General features: G+C 33.2%; 1 protein-coding gene across 1 annotated transcript in view; it reads left to right on the top strand.

Annotated features, from left to right (window-relative positions):
• The first annotated feature begins 2975 nt into the window (after positions 1-2975).
• The window catches only part of LOC149424663 (inactive dipeptidyl peptidase 10), a 228679-nt gene continuing 216185 nt past the window's right edge, over positions 2976-15469 (top strand). The window contains exon 1 of the mRNA XM_089630913.1: positions 2976-3048. The gene's annotated coding sequence lies outside the window, so the exon portion shown is untranslated. The remainder of the gene's footprint in view (positions 3049-15469) is intronic.

Here is a 15469-nt window from a genome sequence, read left to right as displayed (position 1 = left end):
GATTTTATTTTTTTCAATGATGTATATTTGAAATATTACAAGAAAAAATAAGAGTTCCAATAAACTACTTTGTAGTAGTTTGTCAAAGGGTTCTTTTCAGGTTGAAAAGAAAAAAAACATATTTTTCAGAGATAATAAAATTAAAAACATTTTAAATAACAACCACGTGGAGGTCAATATTATTAGTATTTAAAACAATGAAAACTATGTATCCAAGCATAAAAGATAATGATATATCTAACATAAAATATAGGGTTTTCCAATAAGAGGTGTTATTTTGAATAGCCCGCTATTTCGGTAGATGTTACTTTTGAAGCTGTCATTTTAAATTTATATACATAATAAAATAAAAGAAGTTATAAGAAAGTGTTAAGTGATATGAAATGATGTTTGTGGCAAGTGTGTGTTTATGTATATAAAATAAATAAAAATTTAATATATATACCTACATGATAAAATAACACCTCTTATTGGAAAACCCCATACAAGTTATAAAATATACATGCAGTTAGAAATAGTTTGTATTAGAGATAATAGTTTAATACAAACTATTGATTTCTATTTACGAGTAAAGAGAAAGTTATATGATAAATAAGTAATTTATGTAATAGTAAATGTAATGTAGTAAATGCGACATAAATAGCGATACGACTAGTTTTATTTAGTCAATAGGAACAAACGATATTATCTACGCGTTCATAGATGGCGCTAATTTATTTATTTTATAAAATAAAACTTTTTGTAAGTTAAAGCTTAAAATATTAACACGAATTGTTTGTTGGCGTACATATGGAACATGATTATTAATTTTTTTAAACAGTTTTTACTGTAATAACTCTATCCTTAATAAAATGTCAATAATATCATAAACTGTTCAGTGCGCATACATACACACGCATTATACATAATATGAGACATTACAAGGAAACATAACTTTAAAATATTTAATATCTGTTAATTTTTTCATCACTGTAACCAATGTACTGTTTGTTTCTGTAATATAAAATAAAATAAAACATCAAAATTCGATGTATTATATGTAAGCCTCAATTTACGAAAGGCCAATTTACATTAATATATCAGATATTCAAAAGTAATAATGAAAAACACCAGAAGAGAAGTAGAAAGAAGGAAGTGATCCTGACTGCGGAACATTAAATGAACCGGTATAATGAGTACGTTGTTTACGATCCTCCAGATGACGTCTCATGTATCCCTAATTTATTATCGAACAACCCAACGAATAATAAATGACGTTATAGAATATTAAGCTAGAAAGGCTTACAGAAGAACGACTGTTCCGACTTTATCCACAAAGTATCTTCTTTGTATGATCGGAATTAGGCCGCAGCGCTAGCTTTATCTGATGGGGAATGGTGGCGTTAATTTATTTAGCTTTTTAATGCCCTCGCGATCTTTATCCAAGTGTTTATTATTTGGACCGAGGAGATAGCCCTATCCCGCTACACAAATTATGATTTATCACACCTTTACACGGCCTTTTATGCTTTCCCCTGCGCTATTCAATGATTTTGGTGTAAAACTTTGAGGATTTAAGTAGCCGACTTTTTGCAAGCTATTTGTGAAAAAAATGGCGGTTCTTCGGGTAAAAGTTTTGGGTGTTTTCAGCGGCGGAGTTTCAGAAGCTATTTGTACAACGAATGGGGGAGGTTGAGCTTTTAAAACTAAGATCTCTCGAAGTTTGATCTTCATTTAAGCTGTGAGTTGGGCAGCTTTTCACATTCTGAAACTTTAGACACATCAATATCAGTGCCAGCCAGCAAGGACAGACCAGCAATTGTTATTATAAACTCGCGATGTATTGTAATTGTAGGATTTGTGAAGCTGAAGTATTTGCTTTATTATTGTGTTGGTTATCCACTAAATGGGACCCGTGTCAGCGGTACGCGTAATCGCCACCCGAATTGTAAATATAAACATTTGAACAAAATTGGGTTGGTAGGAACCTACTTTATCGCTTGTCCGATATTATACATACAAGATCCAATTTTTAAAATTAAAAATTCAATGAGCATTATGCACTACGCATAAATATTTCACACTACATACTACTTATTTACAATGAACCAATCACAGGAAATCAAACTTAGTAAGTTTAATAACCGAATTTGAACTTCTTTCTTTCCTATTATTGTGTCATTGTCCCGTGATATGCATACAAGTCTTACAACGATAACCAACCCTAGCTCTTTGTAGAAAAATATGTAATTTATCGTTGTAGTCCATTCATTTGGGACAATGATTAATGAAATCCACGTTTCTCCAAGCGAAGTATATTTGTGTTACTTATGTTTTCCTGGTTTTCAGACGAGTCTTACGGATTGATAATTAATTATCTACATTTCCCAATGAATAAACACAAAACTGTGTAGTTATGAACGCTAAAACACCGAGAAGAAATCAATTACAATTTAAATCAATGTGAATTACAAATAATAATTGTAAATAATAAGAAGTTAGTGTTTTCAAGTGCCTACAATCAAATGAAATCATTGTAATAGTAGTCCGAATATTTATCGTTATTTATATCTGCTTTATTCATTTGTAATTAATTCGTTGTTAATAATAATAATCGATGGTTGTTAAATATTTCGCTTCTTTAGAATAAATAAATAATAAGTATATACTAATGTTCGTGCGCTTTGCAAGCCTTAAACATAGTAGATAAATTCGTCTTTATAGATTTTAAATATTCGGTTCGTCAGTTCGCTAATAATAATAAAAAGTTAATCCGGGTTGACGTCTAAAAATAGTGCAAAAGGTGTTTGAAAGGAGACTCGAGAGCGGAGGCCGTAATCAAGGATTGCCGAAATCCTCGGGATTAAAGCGGTGATTGTGAAAAATATACAGCGGCGGATATCTACTGGAGTGTACACCCGCTTGGGCTAAATATAGTCACCGGGGGTGTGGGGCCAGTGGGGGAGTGGGTGGGAGAGGTGGGGAGAAGGGGTTGCGCAGTGGGGCGAGAGGAAGCAGCGAGGAGGAGACATGGCGGCCGGAGGACACACGCCGCTCTGATTAACACAGGTATGTTACAACTCTAACCTTTTACCTTCTGCGACTCTGTGACTTCGGTGCACGAATGGAAGCCCTATCTATACCCTAACTACCTACCCCCTACATCCGACGTCTTTGTAATCCCTTTGAAATGAACAAATCTCACGTCACACACATTTTTATATGTAGATCTCATCACTTCTTACAACATTATTAAAGACGCGGACTTTATTACGGGACTTTAATACCAATACGTAATTTTTATAAGCTTGAGTTCAGTTTTATAGACCTTACTAAGAAAACACTGATTAATGAAAGATTTATTGGCGATAAAATTTACATAAACTCCCAAAGCATAAAAACATCCCTATTTTAACTATTTTTGCGCGAAACGAAAAGCAATTTTTTTCTTTATTTCCATTATATTCCATTCGGATAAAGAAAATCGAATCATTGTCTGAAAACTGTATATAAATGAATTAAAAAAATAAAGAATTAGACCTAACTACATTATAAGATATTTTAAATAATGTATAATGAATTAAAAACATTTTTCCTGCAAAATCACTAGTGATGATTACAGGTTAATAAATTAATCACACGATTCGGGATCCAATAAATGTCCCTAAATGCAAGTTTTTTTTAAATTTCATTATATCTCTTCACAAATTAAGTTATGAATTGTTAAGCTCCCACAAACATCGTATTACGTCGTCATAAACACATAATGATCGTTTGGGTCCATAGGAAAACGGAAAGCGTGGAGGCGTGTATGAGATTATATAGAGACGGTCATTAGGATGTACTATACAATATACATGGCTGTAAATGTACCGTCACAAAAGGCAGGGTGTAGTAGTGTACTGGTATACTAGAGTTTATACAGACTGAGCTTTAGAAACATAGTAGTGGTTCTCATTGGACCACAGTGTTTTATATCATATGTCTTCAAGAGTAATCAGAACGTACAGAGGCTTTCAAGATTATTGTGATGAAAAACCCACACAAAAGAAATATTTTTCAGTCTCTTTTAGAATTTTAAGAATACCTGCAGAATGCATCTCACAATACTACTGACAGTCCTAGAGAATAGAATGTCCCAAGAGAACCAAATAAGCGTGAAAAGGGACGAGGGGATTTGAGTAGCAGAGGGGTGAGGGCGGGGCGAGTATTTACTGAAACGTGCATCTCTGGCACAATTCGTAAACTCATAGAATTTTGTGTTAAAAACTTTAATCACCTAACAAAATTCTACTCGTTTACAAAATATGTGTAATATATTTGTGCTTACTATACAAGTACCCGTTTTAATCTAGTTTTTTTTAAATAATTTAACTACCGCAAAATGCATCAGTGTATTTTGTTATTTGGAATCCATTACGAGAAACAAATGATTTTTGATAGTAATAACGCTGTTATCAATACGTGACACGATATATTTATTATTTTTATATTCTAATCTACACCTAATGTCTATTTAAAAAATTTACATACTAACTCATTTTTTTAAATTTATCATTCGGAAACGAGAATTTTATGTCGTTTATTCATATATCTGAATTTTCTTTGAGAACATAAGTACAGTTAGAGATATATATTTAGAAAAAGCTTCACAGGTACAAAGCAACAAAGCCTGTTGACAAAGTGCCTGATTTTGAAATTAAACGTTTTGTCTAATTACATTTTTTAGAAGTAAATAGGAAATAGCAAAATTATTTTTGATACATTTATCAATGTTGGTTACAGTTCTAAAACCATTATTTGTAAGGTCAAAACAACGTAACAACACTCAGTCAGCGCTAAAAGAAAAAGCGTTTTCTTATGTAAAGTCGGTACTATTGATATTAATGAAACGTCGTTTTAAAGTAATTAGAACGAAGATTGATAATGCTTTATTGAATATTAAATTATGTCGAATTATGCAAAGTACGCCTAGGCGAGTTGATAAAGACAGAGTGTCTGGCCGTTGCAATGCTGTGTATTAATATATTTGTGTAGATTTTTAGGTGATAACCGATATATTCCACAAATGGTGATATAATAACCGATAATATGTGAAAACCGATATAATACGTTTAATCCGATTTTCCAGCAAAAACATCTTTTTCGTGGTTAAAAATACTGAATTTTCCAAACATGCGGTTTATAACAGATACTTTTATTGTTCATAAAGTATTGTAGAAATTTAGAATATCATCCTACACCACACTGTCAATTCATTCCGGAAAAAAAATGTACATCACTTAAAAAAACAAAATCTTTCGTGGGCATACATCTTTTTAAAACTAATCCTGTGAAATTTACTATTCTCTTTCAACAAATATTTTGGTTGTAGCTCATTTCTTTCACACTATTCCATATGTACAACAAAACATTTTCAGCTTCCCCGTTGAAACCCAAAAGCAATTTTTCAAAAACGTATAACTGGCAGGCAGTGGCGGCTCATGATTTTGGGTGTACTGGAGAGCTAATAATACGAAAAATGCCATATATATATATGCAATAATAATTATTAATGTTGTTGTGGCTGAAAACGTCTATTTTGTTTTTTTTCGAAAATTCATTTTTTCGTATGAAGATTTTCAGGAAATCAATGCGGCGCACGGCCAAACTGAAATTTCATGAAAATCTTTAGACAAAAAATCAGATTCTCGAAAAAAAAATAAAAAAAATCGTTTTGGATTAAACAGCATCAATCAAGACGAATTTTTCAAAATTAGCGCTCTATCACACTCAAAAGTCACGATCCGCTAATGCTATCAGGCGAAGGTAAAATTATTAAGAAATTTTTAATTCTTTTAAAATATTTAATTTTTACTTACTTACATGACTTTATATACTTAAGCTAGAATTCCATCACCAATCACAAGAGCCTTGTTTCTCTTTATTGTGAGGAAAGGTTATTTTTATTTTCATTTACATTATTAAAAATTTTTTTTTTCGGAAACAGGTTAGATGAAATCACCACTTGTAACATATGATAAATTAAAACGACTAACCCATCAATCAACAGCAGAAAATTATACACACATTGTAGGGTGTAGGGTGAATATTTTATATATTATGACACATTATATTAATATTCATATTGTGTATACACAGCTGATAAATATTCTAATAATAAGCAGGCCATTTAAAAAAACAATAAGTTGGCAATAAATTATTCAAGTCAAAACATAGTAGTGATAACGGAAGATAAGATATGAGATTCCACGAGATACTATTTTGTAAAAACTTTTTCCAAGAGCATATTTTTATTCAATTTTTTATTGGAACAATTATTCTTCAATAACTTATGAAGCTACACCCATCAATGTAATATAGAAAAATAAAAAAAGATAACGGCCTCAACTGGGAATCGAACCCAGGATCTCTGTCTTACCGTGACAAGGTCTTTAACCACTCGACCATTGGGACATAATTACTATACGATCTCATATTTCAAATTCAGAATTAACAATATTATCTTGCAGCTAATTTTTCTCTTATTTTTGGCATTTTTTAATGAATGCAAAAATAGTGTATGACAGGTATCCCATTTAAATAAAAAATCAGATATGCATTGTCCCGGTAAGACAGATATACTCGATTCAATTCCCAGTTGAGACAGTTATCTTTTTTTATTTGTCTGTGTCTTGTTATGTTTTTCTTCTTCTTCTTTATTTAAAATAAAAATTTATCTTGATAACATTTTTATAACAATCGTTTTGTTCTATGCCTTTCTCGCTGGTATTAGTTCCGTGTCGAGCTGGCTTGGATATACCTATGCACTTCAGGTAATACTGCGCATTGCGCAATGCATAATATATTATGTTATATACCCTCGAGGGGTGGTCAATAAATTCGCGGAATGAGGCAAAAGGAAGTGATCAGGATGGCCAACCAACCATATCGTCTTATCACTATTTCAGATGGCCGCAGGATACATTTTTAAAAAATGAAATGGCATCAGTTATTCAATTGTACTGAACGGGGAAGCTCGTCAAGCCGGAGTGAATAAACAAAAATGAACAATCATCTGAGAATGGTTATAAAATTTCTCACGAAGCGAGTAAAGAGACCAATAACCATCATTCAAAAAATGACAGCTGTCTTTATAGGTTATACTATTTATAAAACAATGATCTTCATTTGACATTGTGTTGATCAAAAATGGTCGAGAGTCCTTAAATTACGATTAACGCTCAGAGAGTAACAGTTTTGAAAATTGTACTTGGTCATCTTGGCGTGAGAGATGGGTAACAAGAACGATCACAACGTCAACGCTTCACAAAAAGTTCAGAGTTGACACAATTAGGAAGTTCTTGAAGATGTGTGGTGACAGTCCAGCGATGATTATCAATGAAGTGTTTACTGGAAATGAAACGTGGGTCTATTTGTATGATTCTGAATCAAAACAAGAATCCATGCAAGGGGGTAAAAAGACACCTCCTAAAAATTGAATGCAGTGAAATTGACTAGTTATATCATGACTACTACACGGAGAAAACTTACTGGTATAAAATATTGTTAATTTATTATGAATATCGTATTTTTCATAACTAATGTTTTAGAACTCAAAACTCATGATGTAATTGACGCTGCGAGCTGAAAATCGTTGTGAGGACCCAGAAATTACAGAATGAAAAATATTTGCAAATTTTGATGCCAGAGATCACTGTTGATCACAAAATTTTTCCGGACACTTTTTCTTTACAGTTGGGCTAAATCATTTCTTTGTTTGCTCTTGTTTCTTATTACGGATTGTTTCACAGATTTTTAACAATTCATCAAATTTAAAAGTTCATTTTCAGGTTATATTCAAGTTCTGTTAATGGTCAGTTGGTTCACATAACTGAAATAATATCATAACTTTAACAGAACTTGAAAATTTACTATTTTGGAAGGCTGGTATGGGTACCGCCGCCCCGGGTTCGCCCCGTTCGCCCCGCCGAACCATTTATTGGATAACAGAAACACCGAAACTCCTGCCATGCAAACCGACCGGTCTGTAATAAACAAAGTGATTATTTTATTTTCATTAGTATGTCAAACCACAAAGTGACGCTGTCTACAAAAAAAATGAATACTTAAAATCCAAACTTCTTTTAAAAATCATAATTTTTTTATATTCTCAGCCTATCGTGTGTGAGTAAAAAAAAAAGGTTTTCCTCACTGGCCCGGAAAGAAATTATTTTCCTCAGGGCCAGTGAGGAAAAAAGGTTTTCCTCACTGGCCCTGAGGAAAATAATTTTTTTCAGGGCCGTAGTCATCAGGGCGGATGTCGTGTGAAGATTATTTTGTAAGAAGTAAAGGAAGAAAAGTGACGGACTTTTAATCCATCCCACACTATGCGTTGCAATAGTTCGAGAGGGTCTGACTTCTTCTTTATGTGCCGTATCAGGTCCCCCCGACGTTGGCGATCACTCTAGAAAATGTCTCTTTGTTTTGCGCTGCCCGGAATAGCTCCTCCACACTTCTAATGCCGGTCCACTCTCGTATATTTCGCAGCCAAGTCATTTGTCTCCTACCAGGCCCTCTGCGACCCTCTATCTTGCCTTTCAATATTAACTGGAGCAAGTGATACTTCTCCCCTCGAAGTACATGACCCAGATATGAAATTTTCCTGATTTTTATTAATCAAAGCAGTTCTCTTTCTGCTCTAGCCCGCCTGAGAATTTGTGTGTTGGTGATCATGTCGGTCCATGGGACTTTGAGTATTCTCCGGTGAAGCCACATTTCAAAAGCCTCTAACCTGTTCATGGTATTTACTTTCAAGGTCCATGTTTCACATCCATACAACAAGACCGACCACACATAACATTTTAGCATTCTCTGCCTTAGTTTTAAGCTGATATTATCATTGCAGAAGAGGGATTTCATTTTAATGAACGCAGTTCTTGCTGCTTCAATTCTGCACCAAACCTCTACATCTGGGTCAAGAGTCTCCGTGAGAATACTGCCGAGGTATCTAAATCTTCTGGAGGGTCTGACTGGAGGGTCTGTCTGAAGAGTCTGACTGGAGAGGTCAAAGGGTCTCCCTCAACAGGCGTCTCTTGATGCGGCCCACCATGCAGATGATGGGCAGACGAATGGAAAAAACCTCACCTTAGGGCACTCCCGTTAAGTTACTAAAGGTAGCGAACCACTTGGGGTGAGGTGTTGGTTATCCGATAAATGGTTCGCGGGGCGGCGGTACCCATCCCCGCCTCCCAAAATTAAAATGGAACACATGGTTCCACGATATTTCATCAAAATGACAATTAAAAAGTGATATGGATACATTAAAAGTGATGAAACAAAAACTAGTTTTAAAAGTTGTAATATGTAACCTAGTTTTTGTTTCATCACTTTATATCACTTTTTGTAGGTGTGTTGAACTGTCATTTTGATGAGATACACGGTCACCGGAACATATATATATGTATATAATAATAGTGAAGATATATTCGTTAATGTAATGTATTGTAGTGGGTATGTAGAATGAATAATGTAGGTAGTCGGTGGTGGTGGTGGTGGTGTAATAAGAAAGCTGGAGAGTGCGGCAAGCTACAGCTAGAAACAAGCTGAAAGTTAATGTGTGCAATAAAAATACTGTGCTGCGTCCATAAAAGGGATATTGAATTACATTTTATAATTTATGGCGGACATTGCATTTTTATTAGTGGTCCCACTGAACGCGGTGTAAGATTTGTATCTTCCTTTAGATACTATGTGGTTGGGCAAGAATTGGGTTTGATCTAAGACGTTTATAAAAGCTACGATCAGGCTAGATTCTTATTAGCTAAGTAGAAAAGGTAAAAATTAGGTTGTAGTTTTTGCTACATATTGGGTATGTATCTAAATTGTTTTATTTATTATTTTGTATTTTAACATATTGACATATTAAGTTGGGTAAGATAATTTTTAAAAAAATACTACTAACCCACAAAAATCAAAAATTCCCCCTTAAATTATGAAAAATCGAATTCCTTTGAATTCCTGCTAAAAGTATTATTGAGTTTGGTTGGGTATTTTAGCCTCAATTTAAGTATTGTATGAACGGAGTATACATGGAGTAACATGTCTAAGTATACTCCAATACCATATAATAATACAATATAAAACCATAGTATTTATACCTTGATACTGGGTACATCTACTTTAACCGCTGTCAATCGATTTTCTAATTCTAGAATTCGCCACAAGATGTCGCCACTTCCGTTGGCATTTCGCACTTGGACGGGCCCCAGGCTAACATAAATACTGTGCTTTCAGAATTCGCCACAAGATGTCGCCACTTCCGTTGGCATTTCGCACTTGGACGGGCCCAGGCCACAAACAAATAAGCACAAACTCGACAACCAAAATTTACACATCTTCGGATCTACCCGATCTGCCCTGATGATGGACACTGCAACGCTGTCCGAAACGTCGGCTAAAGAAGGAGTTAGCGCAACACGGCATAACACCCCAAAAACAAACAACAAAAATTGTATGAACAAGGTCGTGCAGCCATTTCCCTTAACCAGCGATTTCTGAGCATATTCGGATATCATTTTGCGGTCCGATTATATTTTTAAAGCAACAAAAAATATATCACACGTCGCCCCTGCCATTCGTCACAGCGGATCACTTGGTACGCGCCCTATCTCGTTTTTATGTTGCTGCTAAAACGACACAACCGATCATGTGATGGGATAGGTTGTAGCCAGTGGCGTCTTGTGATGGAATCCGCAATTAGTATAGATAGACAGATAGATAGATAATATAATTTTTCTCCGTATCACATTAACTGCTTCCATATTTTTTACTATGTTTTATCGATAAGTATAATTTTCACCCAATTGTGATTCTCTGTGCTATTTTGTTTTTTATTTATTTTTATTTTATTCTACTTTCCTTTTTACAATAATTTCGAAATATCATCCGCGAAATGTTAAAGCCCCATGTCGTAGATATTACAATAGAAAATAAATATGTCAAGGACCGCCTTTGTGTGTAAAAACACACTGATATTTGTGTCGGTTGATACTTGTTGAAGTATTTTTTTGTGTACCGCAAATGTTCGCTAATCGCGGCTAAGTCCCCCAACAGAAAATACATCGTCCTCTGGTCGGGAGAGCTTTTGGTCAGCTGTTTGCGGGCCACGACTCGAGGCGAGGGTCGCGTTGATAGTTGATATCTTGGGAGCTTAAAGTCTCAGCGGTAATGCAGACAGATGTAGCGGGGCACAGAAGGGGGAGGGTTCACCGGAAGGTTCTTTTGGAAATTAAACAAAAAAGGATTTTTTTAAGAGACTAACCTTCAAACAATTTTTTTTTGTAAATCAATTATCGATAGAATTTCGGGAAGGAAATACTGTATTGCGTTTAGACAATGAAAAAAAGTTTATGGCGGGTGGGGTAGTTTGTTTTTTTTATAAAATCTATAGTTTTATTCCGAGTTTAAAATTTTTCACACTTGACTTTCAAAACAAGAGGAAGGTCATGGTTTAAGTCTGATTGAAAATAACTTTGTGTGAATCCCGGTTAACGCCGAAAATTAAACTAGTCTATACAGGGTGTTACGGAAAATACTTACTTTAATCAGCGATTCTTGACATTGTTGAGAGTAAAACATGCAAATAAAATTTTAGACCATTTTAGACCAAAATTTCAATTACATTTTTTACTCCAAATGATTTCCGAAATCACTGGTTAAAGTAAATCAAATACGTTCTTTAACACACTGCTTTTATGTGATTTCGTAAAACCATCCCCATTCTCTTTCCGACCCCTTAAAGCAGAACTTATTTTTAAATTATCCTTATCTTCAAATTTATTTTTTTCTTATATATCTATCATGCATTAAAATGTAAAAATCCAAATAGGGTGTGAATAAATAAATAAAATATGATAATTCTGGATGAAATTTTACACACTTTACGTTCAGAATAAGACAAAAAATTCCTGACTCCATCTGATTTCGAAAACTGCGTGAAGTTCGGTTTTAGCTTGTTCGTTCGGGATTTTAACTGGTGTTCTAATATTTTAAGTTTTTTGCCATACCAACTTTTGCAATTTGTAAAACGTTTTTGTTTAAATTTCTTTTTGGAAATTGCCTTATTTCAGTGATTGAAGTGTGAGGTTCTCGATTAGCGATCCAGAGGTCGCGGGTTCAAATCCCGACGTGTGCAAATAATTTTTATTTGATTAGTTTTTCTTATTTCACAATTAAATTATAGCGCATTTGCGGTACTTTCCAGAGAGAAACATACTCTCAGTATAACCCTGGTATAAGACCACTATTCAGAATTGAATCGTTGCTCGAAATATCTTTAGCCGTATTTGGTGACCAGATATGAACAGCCAAGTACTTTCTCATCAATATTTTTTTTTATTTGTAAAAAAAGATACACGAATTACATTACACAATATAGTACAGTTATTAATTACATAATATAATATAATATAAGTATTTGATATACCCCCATAAATAAGCAGGGCTTGTGTGTATGTGTAGGCTTGTTATATATATATATAGTCTAATTAGCTCCAGACGGGAGCAGTTGGGACTCTTGTGCGTAATTCACACAAAAAAATAAGAATGCTTGCAAAATCTATGTAAAATATTTTGTGTTATGTTTCGATAAATATCTATTAAGCCTAAAAATAGAAACCTCGACTATAGAATAGAAAGGCGAAACATTTTTATTTTTTTTTTATTTTTTTTATTTATTATAAATTTTTAAAGATACAGGTATATGCAGTCCCACAAAGCTGTCACACATGACGGCTTGTCTGTAGGTTCTACAAATAATATATATAAAACATTTTTAATTTTTAATACATGTATGACACAAAATTATACAATAAACAATATCACAAAATAATATATATCAAAGTACCTACCTATATACAAATTATTTAGGCAGGTACGTTGAGATGTTCAGGAATACATCAATAATAATGTTCAGAGATACATTGATTCGTCGCTTATTAGCCAACGCTTAGTGTTTTTGGGGCAGGGTCTCTCATTATTCTGAGGTTTAAAATAATTATTAAATTTATTGAAAATCTCTGGTATTAAATATTTAAGCGTTCGGCTTCCATACTTATTTGTTACTCTTGGAATAATGAGGCCCTTATTTTCAGTGAATCTTGTTGTGTGATTATGCACCGGTTGCTTTTTATATTTGCTATCTCCCTCATTATCCATTATAATAATGTACCAAAGAAGACCCTTTATTGGAAGTAGGCCCTCAGAACCATACAGTAGTTTTAGATTACTTCTTTGTCTGTAGATATTCGGTGGTACAATTTTTTTTATTATAGCAATTTGTAAGTTTTGTATATATTTAATATAAATATTGCTTGAGTGCCCCCAAGTTCGTATGCCATATCTGAGTATGGATTCGACCATAGAAAAATAAATTATTTTAAGAGTACAATGAGGCAAAACAAATTTCAGTTTATAAAAATTACTTGCAAAAGATCGGAGCTGGTTACAGATTTTAGCCACTTGTTTATCCCATTTAAATTTATTGTCTACTATTAGTCCCAGATAAGTATATTCGTTAGTAAAGTCAATTGTTTCACAGTGGCAAATATTTTCAATTTTTCTATGAATACATTCAGAATTATGAGCAATTATTTTGGGTATATTCCATATTCCCAGGCTTGGTGATTTTACATACATACATTTTGTTTTTTTAACATTAATAATTAAACCAACATCATGAGCCCATTTAAGTAGCTCGTTAAAGTCACTTTGCAATTGTTGAATAGCTATGATAGGATTTTCATTGGATACTACAAGTGCAGTATCGTCAGCAAAAATGAATCTAAAGGCCTTTTTAAAGAGTTTTGACATAACAATAACATATATAATGTACAATTTTGGACCTAAAATTGATCCTTGCGGTACTCCTGATTTAATATGTCTCCCTTTACTCATATCATTTAAAATCTTTACGTTCATTTTTCTATTAGTTAAGTAGTTTTTAAAGAATGAGAGGAGTTTACCCCGGATTCCAATGTTTTCAAGAACCTTAATTAATTGTATATGGCTGAGAGTGTCAAAAGCTTTTGAGTAGTCAATAAAAAGCACCAGTACATGTTTTTTAGAATTAAGTTGAGAATTTATAAAATCAGAAAATTTTTCCAGCAATTTATCACAACTTTTTTTTTTCTGGAACCCGTACTGGCATTCATCTATAATATTCAAATTATTCAAATATTTATCTAAATTTATCGAAATATATTTTTCTAAAAATTTTTCTAGTGCCGGGAGAATAGAAATTGGCCTGTAATTGTTAATTTCGGAGTGATCTCCATTTTTGAAAATAGGTCTTACAATGCTATTTTTTAATTCATCGGGGATGAGGCTGGTATCGATTATTCTGTTGATAAAGTGAGCAATAACAGGGCTAAGTAATTTGACATGTTTTTTAAATCAAACATACGAATTAGATCTATGCCCGGTGACTTTGAATTTTTCATACCTCCGATAATATATTCAATTTGCTTAGCATTAGCTCTAGGTAAGTACATTGAATGCGGTAGGGATTCTTGCAAGTGATTAGACGCTCGGAAATCACATTCATGTAACAACTTATTAACTCCTTCATCAAAAAAGTTAGCAAAATTTTCTGCCACTGCATCAGAAGATTGTGACTTTAGGAAATATTTAGATAAGACTTCATCGCAACCAGATTTATTTTTCCTACCCAAAATTGTATTAATTTCATTCCATGTTTTTTTAATGTTCTTGAAACAGTGATTAAATTTGTTATTATAGTATGCCTTTTTTGTGTTTAATATTTGTTTATTAAGTTTATTTCTATATTTTTTGAAAGAGATTTCATATTTTTTATTATTAGGCGTGTTTTTCCACTTTTTCCACATGGCATCTCGTATTAGAATACTTTCAGCGAGACTGTCATTCATCCAAGTTTTTTGGTTATTTCGAAATTTTTTTGTTTTTAATTTTGTAAAGGTACTTTTTTCATAAATATTTTTAAAAATCGATTTTAATTCTGCATAAATAATGTTTGGTTCAGACAATTTTAACATTGCATTCCAATCGGTGATTTCGATCAATAAATCAATCCTTTTGTCCGATAGTGCAGTGTAATACTCTTGATTGCGCTATACTCATCATTGCTTGGCCTATTTCAGCGTATGGCTCGTCATACACTACAAATGGGAGAATACATCGAGCGATACGCTGAAATACGCCAAGCCACGAAAATATAGCATGTATAAATAAATAAAAAATAGCAGAATTTCAGATTTGAAATTGTAAGTTTCCGAGGTTATAAAAAAAAATATTTACAATCTTTTTTTCACATACTTCTTACAAAACTTAGTAATATTCAGTTCTGTTTTGTTTTCTTCTTTGAGTTTTTTTCGACTTAAAAGGGCGGTGGCAGCAATAATCTCACTTTATACTATAGAATATTCATATACTCATTTCAGTTCGCAGAGTTTTTTGTAAGCAAATTTGACTA

The sequence above is a fragment of the Hesperophylax consimilis genome, chromosome 4, assembly GCF_061612785.1.
Source record: "Hesperophylax consimilis isolate HC1 chromosome 4, BYU_Hcon_1.0, whole genome shotgun sequence".
Taxonomy (NCBI): Eukaryota; Metazoa; Arthropoda; class Insecta; order Trichoptera; family Limnephilidae; genus Hesperophylax; species Hesperophylax consimilis.
This window is presented reverse-complemented; position numbering and strand designations above follow the sequence as displayed.